The sequence below is a fragment of the Gopherus evgoodei genome, chromosome 21 (assembly GCF_007399415.2).
Source record: "Gopherus evgoodei ecotype Sinaloan lineage chromosome 21, rGopEvg1_v1.p, whole genome shotgun sequence".
In the NCBI taxonomy this organism is placed as follows: Eukaryota; Metazoa; Chordata; order Testudines; family Testudinidae; genus Gopherus; species Gopherus evgoodei.
The window spans coordinates 12,192,257-12,208,993 of NC_044342.1; the positions used below are offsets into that span (position 1 = coordinate 12,192,257).

Genomic DNA, 16,737 nt, shown 5'->3' on the forward strand with positions numbered 1-16,737 from the left:
CCTCTAGATTCACCCCGTTTACAGGACTATGATACATTTCATACAAAGTATGCCTGGCGAGATATCATTTGTAAACTCATAATTTCCTGATCATTATGGTCCTAGTTATATATGTGTGGCTACATTGCATGCAAAGTTATAAGATTCCTGTGCATAGGGTTACTAAGACATGTTCCAACTCTGGGGAACAACAGCCACAAACCAGTTCCTCAGAGACAAAAGGAAAATCCACACCTCAGTCAGGTGCCAACAAAATCAAGTGGCCTGGTTAAGTAGCCATTCTTTGGCCACCGCCCACTAGAGGATGATGCCCAGCTGGTGCAATGCACAGCTGGAGCCATGGACACCTGCAGCCAGGTCTGTCTAAAGCTGAGCTCTGGGAGCAGTTCTGGACTATATCCTCCCCACACACAGAGACATGCACAGCTGGAAACATCAACTTTGTGGCTCTGCACATCTGGAACTGTGCACCCCTGGAGCTGTGCACATCTGCAGTGTGGCATGCCTTGAGCTGACTTGGAGCAAGCCTGTGCTCTGCATCTTGCCAGTCCGTGAGTGCAATGGGGCATCTCCGCAGCCCTGGCGTCTCACCTGTGTGGCAGTGAACGTGACCAAGGCTGACTTATTTCAGACCTAGGAAACGGAGGCACCACAGTGGCCAAAACCCTGCACTAACCCTGATGGTGTTTACACCCCAGCTGATTTTGGCCCCATTGCCTTCGTGTCTCTCATCCTCTGGTTCCAGGTAGAAGATAGCTCAATGGCATTAGTGCTGGTTGAATGGATCTGAGGAGACAACAGCCACATATGAGGGGACTTCAAAACATGGTTGATATGACCCAGCGTTGTCAATCCCCAGACCCGCTGTGACAGAACGGACCCCAGTGTCTGCACCCCCCACACTATTGTAATAATCCTTGTATGCAGGACGCCTGGTGAGGTATCCTCTGAAAACGCAGAATTAGCCCCAATGCCGGCCAGCAGGATTCCCCGCCTTGGCTGTGGGCAGCAGGGACACGTCTACACCATCCCGCTGCTGCAGATACTATCTGTCCATCTGCTCTTGCCAGCATGAGCTCCTGAGTGTAACAGCTGAGCTCTGTGGTCCGGGGGCTTGAAGAAGATCTTGAGACGGGGCGGACATTCCTCTCCCTGCCTGCCGCCCTCTTCCCTCGTTACTGTCACCTGCCAGCCGGTGTCCTCTGGGGTCCAGACCAGCTCCATGAAATATCGCCCCAGGTGTCTTTAATTCCCTCCCTTCCTCTTGTCACCCAGACAGGGGAGCCTAGCCGTTCCGAGGCTAAACGCTACCATCCCAGCTGCCCCTAGCTCAGGCAGGGGGAAAAATAACTCACTGGGTCCCAGCCGCTCTGTATTCACCTGCCTTTGCCGGCAGCAGGGTTGGAGAACGGGGCACAGGGCTTTTCCCCTCTGTGGGTGCAGGCCCTGATCTGGCCCCAGACTGGGCGGCTGGCTCAGGGGTCTAGGGATGGGGCACAGGACTTTTCCCCTCTAGGAAGCATCAGCTCCAATCTGCCCCAGGGCAGGAGGCTGGCCAGCTCAGAGAGATCAGACCATGAGAACAAAAGCTCAGTTTATGCTGCAGCGTCTCAGCTGAGGCCTGGAATCCGTGCACTCAGCCCCCTGCTCAATCACTCTCCGTAAACCTCTGTCTGCATCTCCAGCCCCCACCCCCTTCCCCTCTTGTCAGGGAGCCAAAGGGCTGATGACTCAGGTGGGCTGGAGGTTTTAGCCACATTAAGCAGCAAGCCAGCGTGGGGGAGGGAGCTCGGCTCTAGACAGGCCTGGCGGCAGGTGTGCATGGCCCCAGCTGTGCATACCATAGCACCAGCTGTGGGCCGTGCCTTGCCCCAGGAGTGGCTTTCTCCCCAGCATGTTCAGTGGGACATAGAAACATGGCGGGAAAGGGCCTCCAGAAATCATGAAGTCCAGCCCCTGCACTGAGGCAGGACAAAGCAAAGCTACATCATCCCTGCCAGCTCTTTGTCCAACTTGTCCTTAAAAACCTCCAATGATGAGGATTCTGCAACCTCCCTTCGGAGCTTGTTCCAGAGCTTAACTACCTCAAGAGTTAGAAAGACTTTCCTAATATCTCACCTAAATCTCCCTTGCTGCAGATTAAGCCCATTGCTTCTTGTTCTGCCCCGTCCTCTTTAGAACAGCCCTTAACAGATTTGCAGATTAGTATCGGTGTGATGGAGTAGGAACTGTCTGTGTGGGGGATGGGAGAGTAGGGGGTGACTTTAGGTGAGGGACAGGACTTGAGTTTGTAACCTGAGCCAGGCAAGGGAGAGGGGAGATCAACACTTTTGCCCGGGAAGCTGGACAAAGGAGGGAGCCTGCTAGAGAGGGTTTGGGCAGTTTCGGTTTTGGGGCTGAGTGGGGGAACTCAGGGAATCCCAAGCTGGGATCCAAGCACCCTGAACCCCCAGAAGGACCAGATTGAGGGGTCCTGGTTGTGCCTACAAGCTCTGCTGTAACCTGCATTCCTGTTGTCCAATAAAGCTTCTGTTTTACTGGCTGGCTGAGAGTCACTGTGAGTCCCAGGAAGAGGGGTGCAGGGCCTGATTCCCCCATACTCCATGACAATTGGATCCCGCTCCAGTGTCTTTTCTCAAGACTTAAACACGCCCATTTTTTTTAACCTTCCCTCAGAGCACAGGTCAGGTTTTCTAACCCTTTGATAATTTTTGTTCCTCTCCTCTAGACTCTTTCCATTTTATCCACAGCTTTCCTAAAGTGTGCTGCAGACTAGAGTGGGGGCAGAAGAAATGATCAGTCCTGTCTGGATGTTATTCCTCCGGTTCCACGAACATCTCTGCAGCAGCGAGATAAACACCTTTTCCCCTTCACAGCGTTTCCTTCTCTTTCTCCAGGGCACTGCTGTTAAACAGAGTCTGCCTCCTAATGTGGAACAAATGCCCTGAGGTTTGCTCACTATCTGGGAGGCAAGAGCCCTAAGCGCTGTCAGTTATACTGCATGTTATTGCACTGCTAAGTCGATGGACCCCAGCTGGAGCCCTGGCCACATTGACTCCAGCAGAGCTCTAGCTGCTTGACTCCAGCTGGGGATCTGGCCCACTGGCTTGGGGGGAGGGGGATGGGGCCCAGGGCTTTTCCCCTCTAGGGTGCGCTGCTCTGATCCAGCCACAGGCGGGGGACTGGCTGGTTCAGGGGGTGGCTGAGAATCACAAACATCAGTCTCCCAGCCTTATCAAGTGCATTCTCAGAAACATTGCTCTCACAGACCCTGCAATGCAGGGGTGTCTTTGATCTTAGTCATCTGCAAAAGATCAAAGGGCCAAGTTCCCATCAGCAGCTGAGATGAGACAGGGTTAACCACAGCCTCCACCACCACAGTACCTAGCTGGGGAGGGGTGGGGGACAGCTGAGACTCTAGTATTAGCAGGTAACTCTCCTCCCCCAGCCCAGTTCCGGATGTGTCTCCACATGTGCCCAGATGTGCCTGTTGCCAGAGGCTGCAGGGCTCCAGGTGCTGAGCATCCCCGGATGTTGCCCAGCTGTGGTGAGGACGTGACTGAGCCAGGCCCGGCCCTTTCCCCCGCCCGCTCAGCAGTGCCTCCAGAGACCTATCCAGCAGCTGTCTGACCCTGAGGTTTCCTGTCCCCACCCCAGCTGTGGCTATAAGACCCCAGGGGCTGCATCAGACTCCCCTTCCCTGATCCACTGCTGACAATGTTGCTGCTCCTGCTCCTGCTCCCTGCAGCCGTCCTCTTGCCACTCAGGGCTCAAGCTGGTGATTGCTGGGGGCGAGGGAATGGTGACCCCAGCTATATGGGGAGCTCATCAGGGCACAGCTGTTCCCCAGAAGGGTGAGGTCCCCTGAGGTTAGGCCTCTTCCCTGGCACTCAAAACACGGGAGCTCCACAGGACATCCAGGGCACCACATGGCCCTGGGGTGGGGTGCAGACGGGCCATCCATGTGGGGTGCAGGAGGACTGGGGGCAGCTGGGGAAGGGGGGAGGGGGATCCTTTATCTGGGGCCAGCAGGGGGATATAAGAATGGCCAAACTGAATCAAATCAAAGGTCTGTCCAGCCCAGTATCCTGTGTTCTGACAGTGGCCAATGCCAGGTGCCCCAGAGGGAATGAACAGAACAGGGAATCATCAAGTAATCCATCCCCTGTCGCCCATTCCCAGTTTGTGGCAAACAGAAGCTGGGGACACCATCCCTGCTCATCCTTGCTAATACTCATTGATGGACATATCATCCAGGAACTTATCTAGTTCTTTTTTGAACCCTGTTCCAGTCTTTGCCTTCACAACTGGCAATGAGTTCCGCAGGCTGACTGTGCAGTGTGTGAAAAAATACTTCCTTTTGTTTGTTTTAAACCTGCTGTCCATTAATTTCATTTGACGACCCCTAGTTCTTGTGTTATGAGAAGGAGTAAATAACACTTCCCTATTTACTTTCTCCACACCAGTCATGATTTTATAGACCTCTATCATATTCCCCCTTAGTCGTCTCTTTTCCAAGCTGAAAAGTCCCAGTCTTATTAATCTCTCCTCATAGGGAAGCTGTTCCATACCCCTGATCATTTTTCTTGCCCTTTTCTGAACCTTTTCCAATTCCAATATATCTTTTTTGTGATGGTGCGACTAGCTCTGCATGCGATATTTAAGATGTGGGCGTATCATGAATTTATATAGAGGAAATATGATATTTCTCTCTTATTGTCTATCCTTTTCTTAATGGTTCCCAACATTCAATTATCTGGGACCTGGTTGGCATCAGTGCAGAGCTGCCGAAAGAAGCTGTGGGCGAGGGGTGCCCGCCGAGGGCACATCTGCTCCTATAGGGCAGGGTCACTCAGCCACCATGACAAACATATCGGCCCCTAGCATGTGAGATGCCCTGAAGATCCATCCCCATACGCACCCCATCTGTCTGTCATATAGTAACACAGACAGGTGCATACTTATCCATCCCAAAGACACCCATCTGTCTGTCTGTCTGTGTGTCTGTCTGTCTGTCTCTCTCTCTCGCTTGCTCTATCACAGAATATAACCCTGTGTCCACTATTGTAGTAATCTCTGTACGCAGCATGCCTTGTGAGGTATCATCTGAAAACGCATAATTTGCTGCTTATTATTGTCCTAGTTAAATATGTGTGGTGGTAACATTAAAATTACAAGATTACTCTCTCTGGTGTTACTAAAACACATGGCCAAACTAGAAAGAAACCAGGTGTACACAAGACTGATGGGCCATCAGCTGCTAAGTGGCCATTCTTTTGCAGGAAAGTGGCGGGGGAGGGGGGGAAATCTACATCTTAGCAAAGAAACAGCCTGGAGTTCCTGTGCACAGAGACAGCCTGTCACACTGCTCCCAGCTCCCCTCTTTCTGTCCCTCCATTGACTTCATGGTCCTGACCTAAGAAGTTTGGCCAGTAAGACTATTGAGAGCACATGGTGAGAAAACCTTGGCTTTGAATTTAACCTAGTTTGTTAAGTTAGGCACCAATTGCGTTTGAGCTTTGCTGTTCTTGTAACCGTTCCTGACCTTTATGCTTCATGACTCGGACTCCCTTGAAATCTCTCTCTGGGTAGTTAATGAACTTGGTTTATTGTTTTATCTGATCCAGTGTTTGGAATTGAAGTGTCTGGGAAACTCCACTTGGGGCAATGGGATTTGTGCATGTCACTTCTATTAATAAACCAACAGACTTTATATAATTGGTACTGCCCGGAGGGGGCTGGGTGGTACAGGACATTTCTGCAGGGAAATCTCAGACTGGGGCAGTGTTGGGGTCACTTTGCAGCATACCCATGGCTGAGAAGAGATAAGGTGTGGCTGGCTGGCTGGCAGCAGCACACAGACACAGCTGGGAGTGACTTAAACCTGAAGGCTGTTTGTGAAGAGCCCAGACTGGAGGCTGTCAGAAGCAAGGCATTGCAAAAGGCACCCCACTTAGAGGGCAGGGGTGGCACAGCTACTCATTCGTCTGCATTGCACACAGGGTATGTCACACTCCCCCCACACCTGGCTTCATCTCCCTCGCTGGCATGCAGTAAAGGGTGTATGACACACGGCTCAGCAGGTCTGATTGTGTCCAGAAGAGCGCAGCGGGGACTCAGACACCAGCCTGGTCATGGCAAGCCAACCCCCCTTCTCCACTAACTCTTGCTGGGGTGGGGGTTGCTCTTCCAGGGCAGATCATCGGTGGGAATGTATCCTTGCCACACTCCAGACCCTAATGGCCTACCTGGAGGTGAGCATGGGCCTGGTGAACACAGAGACGTGCGGAGGGCTGTTGGTGAAGAATGACTTTGTCCTGACGGCTGCTCACTGCAGCTGTATTGCAGGGTAAGCGGGAACAGGGAATCAGACCCAGGCCTATGGGGTGGCACCCCAGATGGCCCTAGAGCTCTCAGTTCCCAGATTTCAGGAAGGAGAGATCAGGATACGGACTAGGAACAGGGTGGCAGTGCAGGGCCCTCACCCCTAGGAGGCCCCACGGCTCCCAGTCTCAGTGGGGACAGGGAATGGGACCCAGGCACCTAGGACAGCAATAAAGGGCCCTCACCCCTAGGGGGCCCCACAACTCCCAGCTCAAGTGGGAAGAGGCTTGGACAGGGACTGGAACCCAGGCATCCAGGACGGCAGGGTAGGCCCCTCACCCCTAGGGGGCCCCACAGCTCTGAGCTGCCAAGCTGGGAGAGACTGGGACAGGGAAAGGAACCCAGGTGTCCCCACAGCTCCCAGCCGGGTCAGTCTCCTTCCTCCTTAGTGGCAATTTATTCCCCATTTATCAGCAACATCACAGTCATCCTCGGAGCCCACAATGTCCACGAGCTGGAGGAAACCCAGCAGCGCCTGCGTGTATGACGCATCGTCTCCCACCCAGAATTCACCAAGGACCCCTTCACCAACGACCTCATGCTTCTACAGGTACCAAGAGCCCCACCCTGGGTTTGATGCAGACAGCTGCAATGTGAGGGTGCCTCTCTGGGGACGCTAAGTGTCGCCCACACTGACAGGATGAGGGATATATCCTGCACAGCAGCGATTCTGGAAGGGACTTCGGGGTCATGGTGGAAACCAGCCCAGCACAAGGCTGGAGCTAAGCGGGCAGACGCCGTCCTTGGGATAGCGAGTAGAAGCAGGGAGGTGGGGTCCCCTCAGGATACAGCCGTGGGGAGACCATGACTGGAGCTGTGGCCAGCTCTGGCATCCTCACCTTACACAGCACATTGGCAAATTGGAACGAGCTCCAAGAACAGTCCAAGATCTGGAGAAGCGGCCTGGCAGATAGAGCACCAAGGAGATCGATCTCCTGAGGGTACGGTAGAGGAGAAGAGAACTTGACCCCAGGCTGTAGGACTCTCCACGGGGAGGACTTTCTGGGGATAGGAGGCTCTTCAACCTCGCTTTCCTAGGCAGGACTAGACCGGCTGACCAGGGGCTGATGCCAGACGAATTTGTGCTAGAAATCTGGCTCGGGTTTGTAACGGGAGGGAAATAACCATGGGAACAATTGAGCTAGAGATGTGATGGATTCTCCATCCCTTGGAGTCTTTACGCTGAGGTGGGACGTCTCTTTCTATTAGCCTCACCTTAGCTCAGAGGTCAGCAAACTATCAGAATTGGTGTTCCGAGTCTTCATTTATTCACTCTAATTTAAGGTTTCGCATGCCAGTGATACATTTTAACTTTTTTAGAAGGGCTCTTTCTATAAGTCTACAATATATAACTAAACTATTGTTGTATGTAAAGTAAATAAGGTTTTAAAAATGTTTAAGAAGCTTCATTTAAAATTAATTATATTAAAATGCAGAACCCCCTGGACTGGTGGCCAGGACCCGGGCAGTGTGAGTGCCACTGAAAATCAGCTCGCGTGCTGCCTTTGGCACACGTGCCATAGGTTGCCTACCCCTGCGTTAGCTCAAAGAGATCGTACGGGCTGGGTGTTCATCCAGTCTAGCTCCTTCTATGTGCCGCTAGTCCTGGTGTGTAGCTTCCTACCAGCCGACCTTTCCGGTTCAGTCCCTCACAGGAGTCACTTCCAGTCCCCGCTATCCCCTGGGCTGCTCCTACCATCCCCTGCTGCATCCCCTCCACGCTGCTCTTCCCTCTTCAGTCCTAGCTCCTCCTGCACCCTCTCGGGCCCCTCACAGCCTTCTCTGCTTGAGCTGGAGGGGCAGCTGGTTCCCAGACTAACTCCTTCCTGAGTGTCCCAGAGTGGGTCCTAAGGGGAGGTTTTCATACTGATGTCCCAGCCAAGCAGCTGGGCTGATCCCAAACCCTTTCTCTCCCCCCATTGTAGCTGGAGAAGAAGGTGGAGGTGACGGAGGAGGTGAAGCCGCTCAGGTTGCCCTCAGTTCATTCCACCCTGAAAGTGGATGAGAAGTGTGTGGTAGCCGGATGGGGGCTCACTAGCCTGAATGCCATTGTGCCCCCTAGTACTCTGCACAAAGTGGAGGTGCAGGTGCTGGATGAGAACACGTGCACCATGTTTTATCCTGGCTATGAGCACGCCAGCATGCTGTGTGCAGGGAGCCCCTTCCAGAGGGGATCGGCTTACATGGTAAATAGCCATCCCACCCTCCTGAGCCTGCCAGTCCCTGCCCTGGGGCCAGAGGGGAGCCAGGGCTCCCTAGAAGGGAAAAGCCCCGTGTCCCATTCCCCACCCCCTGAGCCAGCCAGTCCTTGCCCTGGAGACAGATAGGAGTCAGAACCCACTAGAGGGGACAGGACCAGTGTCCCATTCCCAGCCCTCCTGAGCCAGCCAGCAACCGCCCTGGAGCTGGATTGGAACCAGGTGCCCCTAGAGAAGACTGAACCTGTGTCCCATTCTTCACCCCCTTGAGTTCTGCCAGTCCCTGCCCTTGGGCCAGATGGGAGCCAGGCCCCCTAGAGAGGAAAGGCCTTGTGTCCCCTTCCCCACCCCTGAGCCAGCCAGTGCCCTGCCCTGGGTCTGGATCAGAGATAGCACACCCTAGAGGGGCCAGGCCCCATGTCCCATTCCTCCTTCTGGTCAGTCTCAGACTTTTCCTTCCTGTCAGATTACCACAAGTATTTTGGGGGCTGATTTATCCTCTAATACTCCTCGTTTCTCTCTTGTGTTTGAAGGGGGATTCCGGGGGTCCACTGGTGTGTAACGGGGTACCCCAGGGCATTGTCTCCTATGGACGAGTGAACGGTTCTCCACCTGCGATATACACACGGCTTACTAAATTCGTCCCCTGGATTAGGCGACAGATGCGATTGTTCAAGCAGTAACTAAGACACACACCAAGAGAGAAGTACATTGCCCATGGACCTCACATCCCTGTTTGAAACAGAGTTGTCCAAATAGTCTTTCTTAAGGTTTTAGACTGCTGCTCATCACTATAGTACCTAGGCACTATATTATTAATGTTAAACTGGAAAGTGGCAGTGGCTGCCTTCAGGAAGGTCTCTGATATATTGATAGGCATGGAAAGATTTGATTTTTATTGGCAAATGTTGGTAAACATCAATTTCACTGCTCACACAGAAACCGATGGAAAAATACTTCCATTGAAAGTAATCAAAATGTATAGCTAGGCAAAGTAAGGAAAATGCTGCTTGAAAACGGCTCAGTTTGATTTCAGGATATGGACTTTGTATATTTTGACATGTGATCTTGACCGTTTGTGTTTTAACCGTTATAAAGCGTTGACTTTGTGAATCTAAACATCTATTGTCATGCAATCGTTATTGTCTGGCAGCTCCCCATTGTCTGTCAGCCCCACAATTTCCTGCAACTGTTAAAATGTAAATCAATAAAAAAATGGGGAAAAAATCCTTAAAATAAACATAGTTATTATCTGCTGAAACACTAAACAAATACAAATTGCATTTTGCCAAGCCTACCTGTGGACAATCACAGGCCTGATTGAAGTTAATGGATGCGCAAAGCAGTCTTCTTTCAGCCTCAGTGGAAGGAGCAATGAAATGCCTGTGTGTGTAGTGATTGCTGGAAACAACAGAAGCCACTGCCGAAGACCTTGGGCTGCACAGCAAGGCCTGAGAAGCACTAAATCAGGGAGAATAAGAGGGGGTTTCCCAGTGACTGACTGCAAACACAAGAGCTGGGGGATTGATTGGTTGCAGCTGTATGTATGACAGGCAGAAAGCAGAAGGCAGCCAGAGGAGTCATGGTGAGCGTGAGCCTGAGAGAAAACCAAGAGAGACAGAGCTCCGTCAGGCAGAGGAGGGTAGGAAAGGCAGGAGTAAAGCAACTGTCAGCTGCTGTTTGTTCCTAATGTGTTCAGGGCCGTGTGGACGTTCTTGGTAATTAAAGAGGATTGAACAAAAGAACAGAACTGATTCATATCATCCCTCCCTCTCCTCATGGCAGCTGGGAAAGGCCGCAAATATTGCTTAACTGTTCCGGCCAAAGGGGCTGGTAATAACCTGATTTGGGACTGTTACCCCAGGCAAAATCACCTGAAATATCACTGAGCTCTAAATATTGTGAACCCCAAGCAGGAGCCAACCCCCCTAAAAACCATGAAATTGGTTTAAAACACAGCAGATTTCTTTTTACAGGACAATTATTTATATAACCTTTCAGGGATCACGTTTTCCAGATTTTCTCTGCAAACACGAGGCCTGTAAACTTCTGTTTTGGAGATCAAAGATATTTTCTTAGAATCACATGACTTGAGAAGCCGGGGCTTTAAGAACACCAAATAGCATGAAACTCACCATAAAACCACAAGAACGAGCAATGCCGTCCCTTATGAGAAAGTTCTCTACAATGTACTAGGGCTGACAGCAATGGGGCAATATGGGACAATATAGAAATTACTCATGAAGCCCATAGAATAGCTTAGAGAATGATCTCTGGGCTGTAAAGATTTTACTTTATCCCATGGGATTGTGGAAAATGTTAAATTCTAGCAAGTGGTTCAAAAATCCACTGTTGTCACTCAGGAAGTTTTTTACATTGAATTACCTTGCTTTTTTGGTAGCTTGGTTGTGAGTTGCAAACACTTGCAATTTGATCACAAATCTCTGGTGAGTTGTTTCTAAATGATCCTGTTTCTGGAGTCATGTGATTTTCATTCTCATTTTACAAATAAGTTTCTAGCTCTTGTGGTTGAAAATGGGACCCCTGCAGGCTCAGAGAAAAGACTGAAAGCTAAGAAAAAGAACACAACATTTATTTGTTTATTAAAAATCTCATTATTTTCTTGGATCTGACTCATGAGTTTTGAACAATTGGGTTTGGCCCTGCTAAAATTCTCCATTATTATTTATTAGGTGTATTATGGTCATGCAGAGGAGCCCCAGTCATGGCCAGGACCCCATTGTGCCAGGCACTGTATGTTATTTATTAGGTGTATTATGGTTGCATCTGGGAGCCCTGGTCCTGGCTCCAAAGTCCATTGGGCCAGGTGGGCTCACTGGGTGACAGGAAGCCAGGAAACATGCAAGAACATACGTGGTCTATTTGACACTGAAAAGATGGAGGAAAAGGAACATCCATTGTGCAGAGCTCCTGATCTGGGAGGACTTTGTCATTGCGACGGCTCGTAAGAAATACTCACTGATCTCCATAGGGAGAGACCAGAAAGGGAACTCAGATGTCCTAGGGGTCACCAGAGTGTGGGAGGAGGGACTGGGATGGTCGGAACTAGTGCCCCAAATAAGGGACAGGCCTTGTGCCACATTCCCCTCCCCCCCAAACAGCCAGTCCCCCACATGGGGCTGGATCTGGGCCTGTGCCCACCCGAAGGAAAAGGCCCCGGCTCCCATTCCCCAACCCTGCTGCCAGCAAAGACAGGTGCACACAGAGTGGCTGGAGCCCAGTGACTGATTTCCTCCTGCCTGGATGGCAGCGTTTACCCCTGAGTGGCTGCAGCTCCCCTGCCTGGGTGACAAAGGCCCAGGAGGGAAGGTATTTAATGGAGCTGGGTATGGATCCCAGAAAACACCAGCCAGAAGGTGATATTAAGAGGGGAAGAGGGTGGCAGGCAGGGAGATCCTCTTCAAGTCCCCAGACCACAGAGCTAATCTATTACAGTGAGAACAGATGGATGGACAGTCTCTGCAGCAGCTGGATGGCGTAGACGTGTTCCCACTACCCACAGTTCAGATGGGTACCCTCCACGGGGCTGGGTGCCCTTCTGCTGGCTGGCATTGGGGATGCTCTGCCCATGATCTCCCTGCAAAGGGCTGGGGATCAGTTTGGCCAGCAGGGCAGTGTGGGGGGAGTGTACCCCACTCCATCTCCAGCCCTTCACAACTTGTCCCCCTCTGCTCTGGGAGATGGGAGGGACCTGGGGACCCCAGCTCCGTGTCCCACTTTGACCCTCACTCGCTGACTCTGAGCTGCTGTCAGGGCAAGATCCTGCTGCCCAGGAATCTCGCACAGAGCAAGAAGACCCGTCTGTGTCCCGATGGCCTGGAGAGGACCGGGCTCCCATCCCCAGGGTGCAGAGGGAGGGAGAGCTGCTGGGGTGCACGGCCTTCACTTCCTCAGGGCTGGCTCTAGGTTTTTTGCCGCCCCAAGCAAAAAAAATTTTGGCTGCCTCCCATCCCAGCCCTGGGCTCGCCACCGCACCCCCCTGCTTCCCCAGCGCTGGGCTTCTCCCTTTCCCCCCCACCAGTGCCCCCTACACACACCTCCTGCTGCCCCAGCCCTGGGCTCTCCCCCCACACACACACACACCTGCACCCTTCTTCCACTGCAGCCCTGGGTCACTGGTAACTCGCTCCCAGGGCGGGTCATTCAGCAGGAATTTTGGATGTGCACAAAACACAGAGAGGATTGGTTCCCATATGGTTACAGAGCTGCAGTAAAGTGGAACAATTTTCAGCTTGTGTGATTGGAGGATATCTAGATGCATATTACAAGACTGTCCTCCATAAATGAGGAAAAGTTGAGGTGCCTTTATTATTCTTTTGTTCCACTCTTTCTTTCTATGGGGAATTTGCCAATGCAATATCACTGTCTTCCTTTTAAACAAACGAACACACAAAAAGGCAATGGCTGTTGAAAATAGCAATTCCAGTCCTAATAACCCTGGGAAGCATTTCTTGCTCAATTTTATCCTACTTTGTGTACAGCAAGTTACAGTGGATCGGTATATTTGATTTGGGAGAAATTAAGTAACAGCTGCCCAAACTGAGCTTGAGCACTCCTGAATTTTGAGGTGTTCAAATCTGGAAGGCAGGTGCTGGAGGGGGAGGGAGGGCTGTGGGCTCCGTGAGGGAGCATGGCAGCTCGTATGCAGCATTGTGTCTGGCACTGCGTGGAGCCAGACATGCTGGTCTGAGTGGCATGGTAAGGGGGCTGGGGCTTTGGAGAAGGGGTAGGGGGTTCTGGGGGGCAATCAAGGGACAGGGAGCAGGGGGGGTTGTATGGGATGGAGGTTTGGGGGCTGTCAGGGGCAGGGAGAAGGGGGGGTTAGATGGGTCAGGGAGTCAGGGGGGCAGTCAGGGGACAGGCAGCGGTTGGATAGGCATGGGAGTCCCAGGGGTTTGTCAGGGGACAGGTAGGGGGTGGGGTCCTAGGGGGGAAGTTGGGGGAGTCTCAGGAGGGGGCAGTTCGGGACAAGGAGAAGGGAAGCTTAGATAGGGGTTGGGGTCCCAAGGGGCAGTTAGGGGCAGGAGTCCTGGGAGCGGGCAATCAGGGGACAAGGACCAGTGGCACTTAGATAGGGGGTGAGGTCTGGCATCAGTTAGGGACAGGGGTTCCAGGAGGGGGCAATCAGGAGACAAGGACCAGTGATGCTTAGACAGGGGGTGGGGTCCTGGGGGGCAGTTAGGGGCAGAGGTCCCGGGAGGGAGCGATCAGAGGACAGGGAGTGGGGGGGGGTTGGATGGGTTGGGGTTTCTGTGGGGGGCAGTTGGAGGGAGTGGATGGTGGCAGGGTGGGGCTTCCCTCCCTCCCCCTGGAGTGTCCTGTTTTTTGAATGTTAAAATATGGTCTCCCCACCATCCACAGTGCAACTCCCGATCACAGCACGCTGCTGCATGAGGCCCCCTCCTTCCTTTCCAGTTGGTAGTGGCCAAGGGAATGCTGGGAAATGTAGTTCTTTCCCTGCTCCAGGGCTGGCTCTATAGGCAGAGAGCTAACCAAGGAACTACAGCTCCCAGAGCCCCCTGTTGGTTCTCAGCTCCCATGCTGGACCCCTGCCGCCTCTGCAAATGGGCTGCCCCAAGCAGGTGCTTGCTTAGCTGGTGCCTAGAGCCACTTCTGCCCTTCCTGCCCCAGGTCCCATTTGGATGGGTTCCACACTGCTGGTCCCCTCTCCAGCCCCCTGCAGCCTTTAGTGCCAGGGCTGTGGAGCATGGGCTCTGCTCCCCATGAGCCCCAATTCCCCCCCCTCCCACTCCCGTGCTCCCCAGCCCAAGCCCCCAGGGGCAGGAAAAAGGCCCTGGGAGCAGGGAAAGGAGCAATTGGGGCAACACCTGTCTGAGGAACAGGCCCCTGGGTTAGCGCCTCAGCAGCTGCTGGCAAGAAATGGGAAGTGCCACAACAGCTCTAAAACCTCAACCTCACGTCCACATTCACCCATGGAGAGGCCAGGGTCTGGCTGGCTGGAAGGTCCTCTGATGTGACCTGCTGGGGAGTATCTCTAGGCTCGGAGTTCTCTCCACCCACAGTGCTGGGCACTCCTGGGCTCTCTTGTTTCTGAGGCAGTGCCCGTTGGTTGTGGTGCATGTGGGAGCTATGCACCTCTGGAACTGTGCACAACAGCAGTCGTGCACCTCTGCACCCCTGAAGCTATGCACATCTGCAGCCGTTCGTGCCTGGAGCTGACTTGGAACAAGCCCATGCTCTGCATCTTGCCAGTCTATGAGCACAATGGGGCGTCTCTGCTGCCCTGGCATCTTGCCGCCTAGTGGTGATTGTGGCTAAGGCTGACTCATCTCAGCCTCAGGGGATGGAGGCGGCACAAGGGCCAAAACCCTGCACTAACCTTGGTGGTGTTTACACCCCAGATGACTTTAGCCCCATCATCTTCATGCCTCTCATCCTCTAATACCTGGTAGAAGATGACTCAGTGGCTTTAGTGTTGGTCGAATGGGTGCAATCAGACAACAGCCACTTCTAGGGGGACTTCAAAGCATGGTTGATATGAACCAGCATTGTCAGTCCCCAGACCCGCTGTGACAGAACAGACCCCGGTGTCCGCACCCCCCACACTATTGTAATAATCCTTGTATGCAGGACGCCTGGCGAGGTATCCTCTGAAAACGCAGAATTAGCCCCCAATGCCAGCCAGCAGGAGGGCACACAGTAGCAGGGCAGGATCCCCCACCTGGGCTGCGGGCAGCGGGGACACGTCTACACCATCCCACTGCTGCACAGAGCATCCAGTCATCTGCTCTCACCATCACGAGCTTCTCACTGTAGTAGCTGGGCTCCATGGTCTGGGATCCAGACACGGCTCCATGAAATACATTCCTGGGTGTCTAGTTCCCATCTGGGCCTTAACATCCGGGCAGGGGAGATCCTGTCACTTACAGGTTAAATAGACTCATAGACTTTAGGGTCAGAAGGGACCAATATGATCATCTAGTCTTACCTCCTGCACAAAGCAGGCCACAGAACCCTTCCCATCCACTTCTATAACAAACCCCTAACCTATGTCTGAGTTACTGAAGTCTTCAAATTGTGGTTTGAAGACCTCAAGCTGCAGAGAATCCACCAGCAAGTGACCCAGGCCCCACGCTGCAGAGGAAGGTGAAAAACCTCCAAGGCCTCTGCCAATCTGCCCTGAAGGAAAATTCTTTCCCAACACCAAATATGGCGATCAGCTAAACCCTGAGCATGTGGGCAAGACTCATCAGCCAGCACTCAGGAAAGAATTCTCTGCAGTAACTCAGATCCCATCCCATCTAACATCCCATCACAGACCACTGGGCATACTTATCTGCTGATAATCAAAGATCAGTTGCCAAAATTAAGCAATCCCATCATACCATCCCTTCCATAAACTTATCAAGCTTAGTCTTAAAGCCAGATATGTCTTTTGCCCCCACCACTCCCCTTGGAAGGCTGTTCCAGAACTTCACTCCTCTAATGGTTAGAAACCTTCGTCTAATTTCAAGTCTAAGCTTCCTAGTGTCCAGTTTATACTCATTTGTTCTTGTGTCTACATTGGTACTAAGCTTAAATAATTCCTCTCCCTCCCTAATATTAATCCCTCTGATATATTTATAAAGAGCAAGTATATCCGCCCTCAGCCTTCTTTTGGCTAGGCTAAACAAGCCAAGCTCCTTCAGTCTCCTTTCATAAGGCAGGTTTTCCATTCCTCGGATCATCCTAGTAGCCCATCTCTGAACCTGTTCCAGTTTGAATTCCTCCTTCTTAAACATGGGAGACCAGAACTGCACACAGTATTCCAGATGAGGTCTCACCTGTGCCTTATATAACGGTACTAACACCTCCTTATCTTTGCTGGAAATACCTCACCTGATGCATCCTAAAACTTCATTAGCTTTTTTAACGGCCATATCACATTGGTGGCTCATAGTCATCCTGTGATCAATCAATACTCCAAGGTCCTTCTCCTATGTTGCTTCCAACTGATGTGTCCCCAATGCATATCTAAAATTCTTATTATTAATCCCTAAATGCATGACCTTGCACTTTTCACTATTAAATTTCATCCTATTATTATTACTCCAGTTTACAAGGTCATCCAGATCTTCCTGTATGGTATCCCGGTCCTTCTCTGTGTTAGCAATACCCCCCCAGCTTTGTGTCA

The 16,737-nt window shown here is 52.1% G+C and overlaps 1 pseudogene; it reads left to right on the top strand.

Annotated features, from left to right (window-relative positions):
• The first annotated feature begins 3,717 nt into the window (after positions 1-3,717).
• Positions 3,718-9,265, top strand: LOC115638262 (annotated as a pseudogene).
• Positions 9,266-16,737: the final 7,472 nt, after the last annotated feature.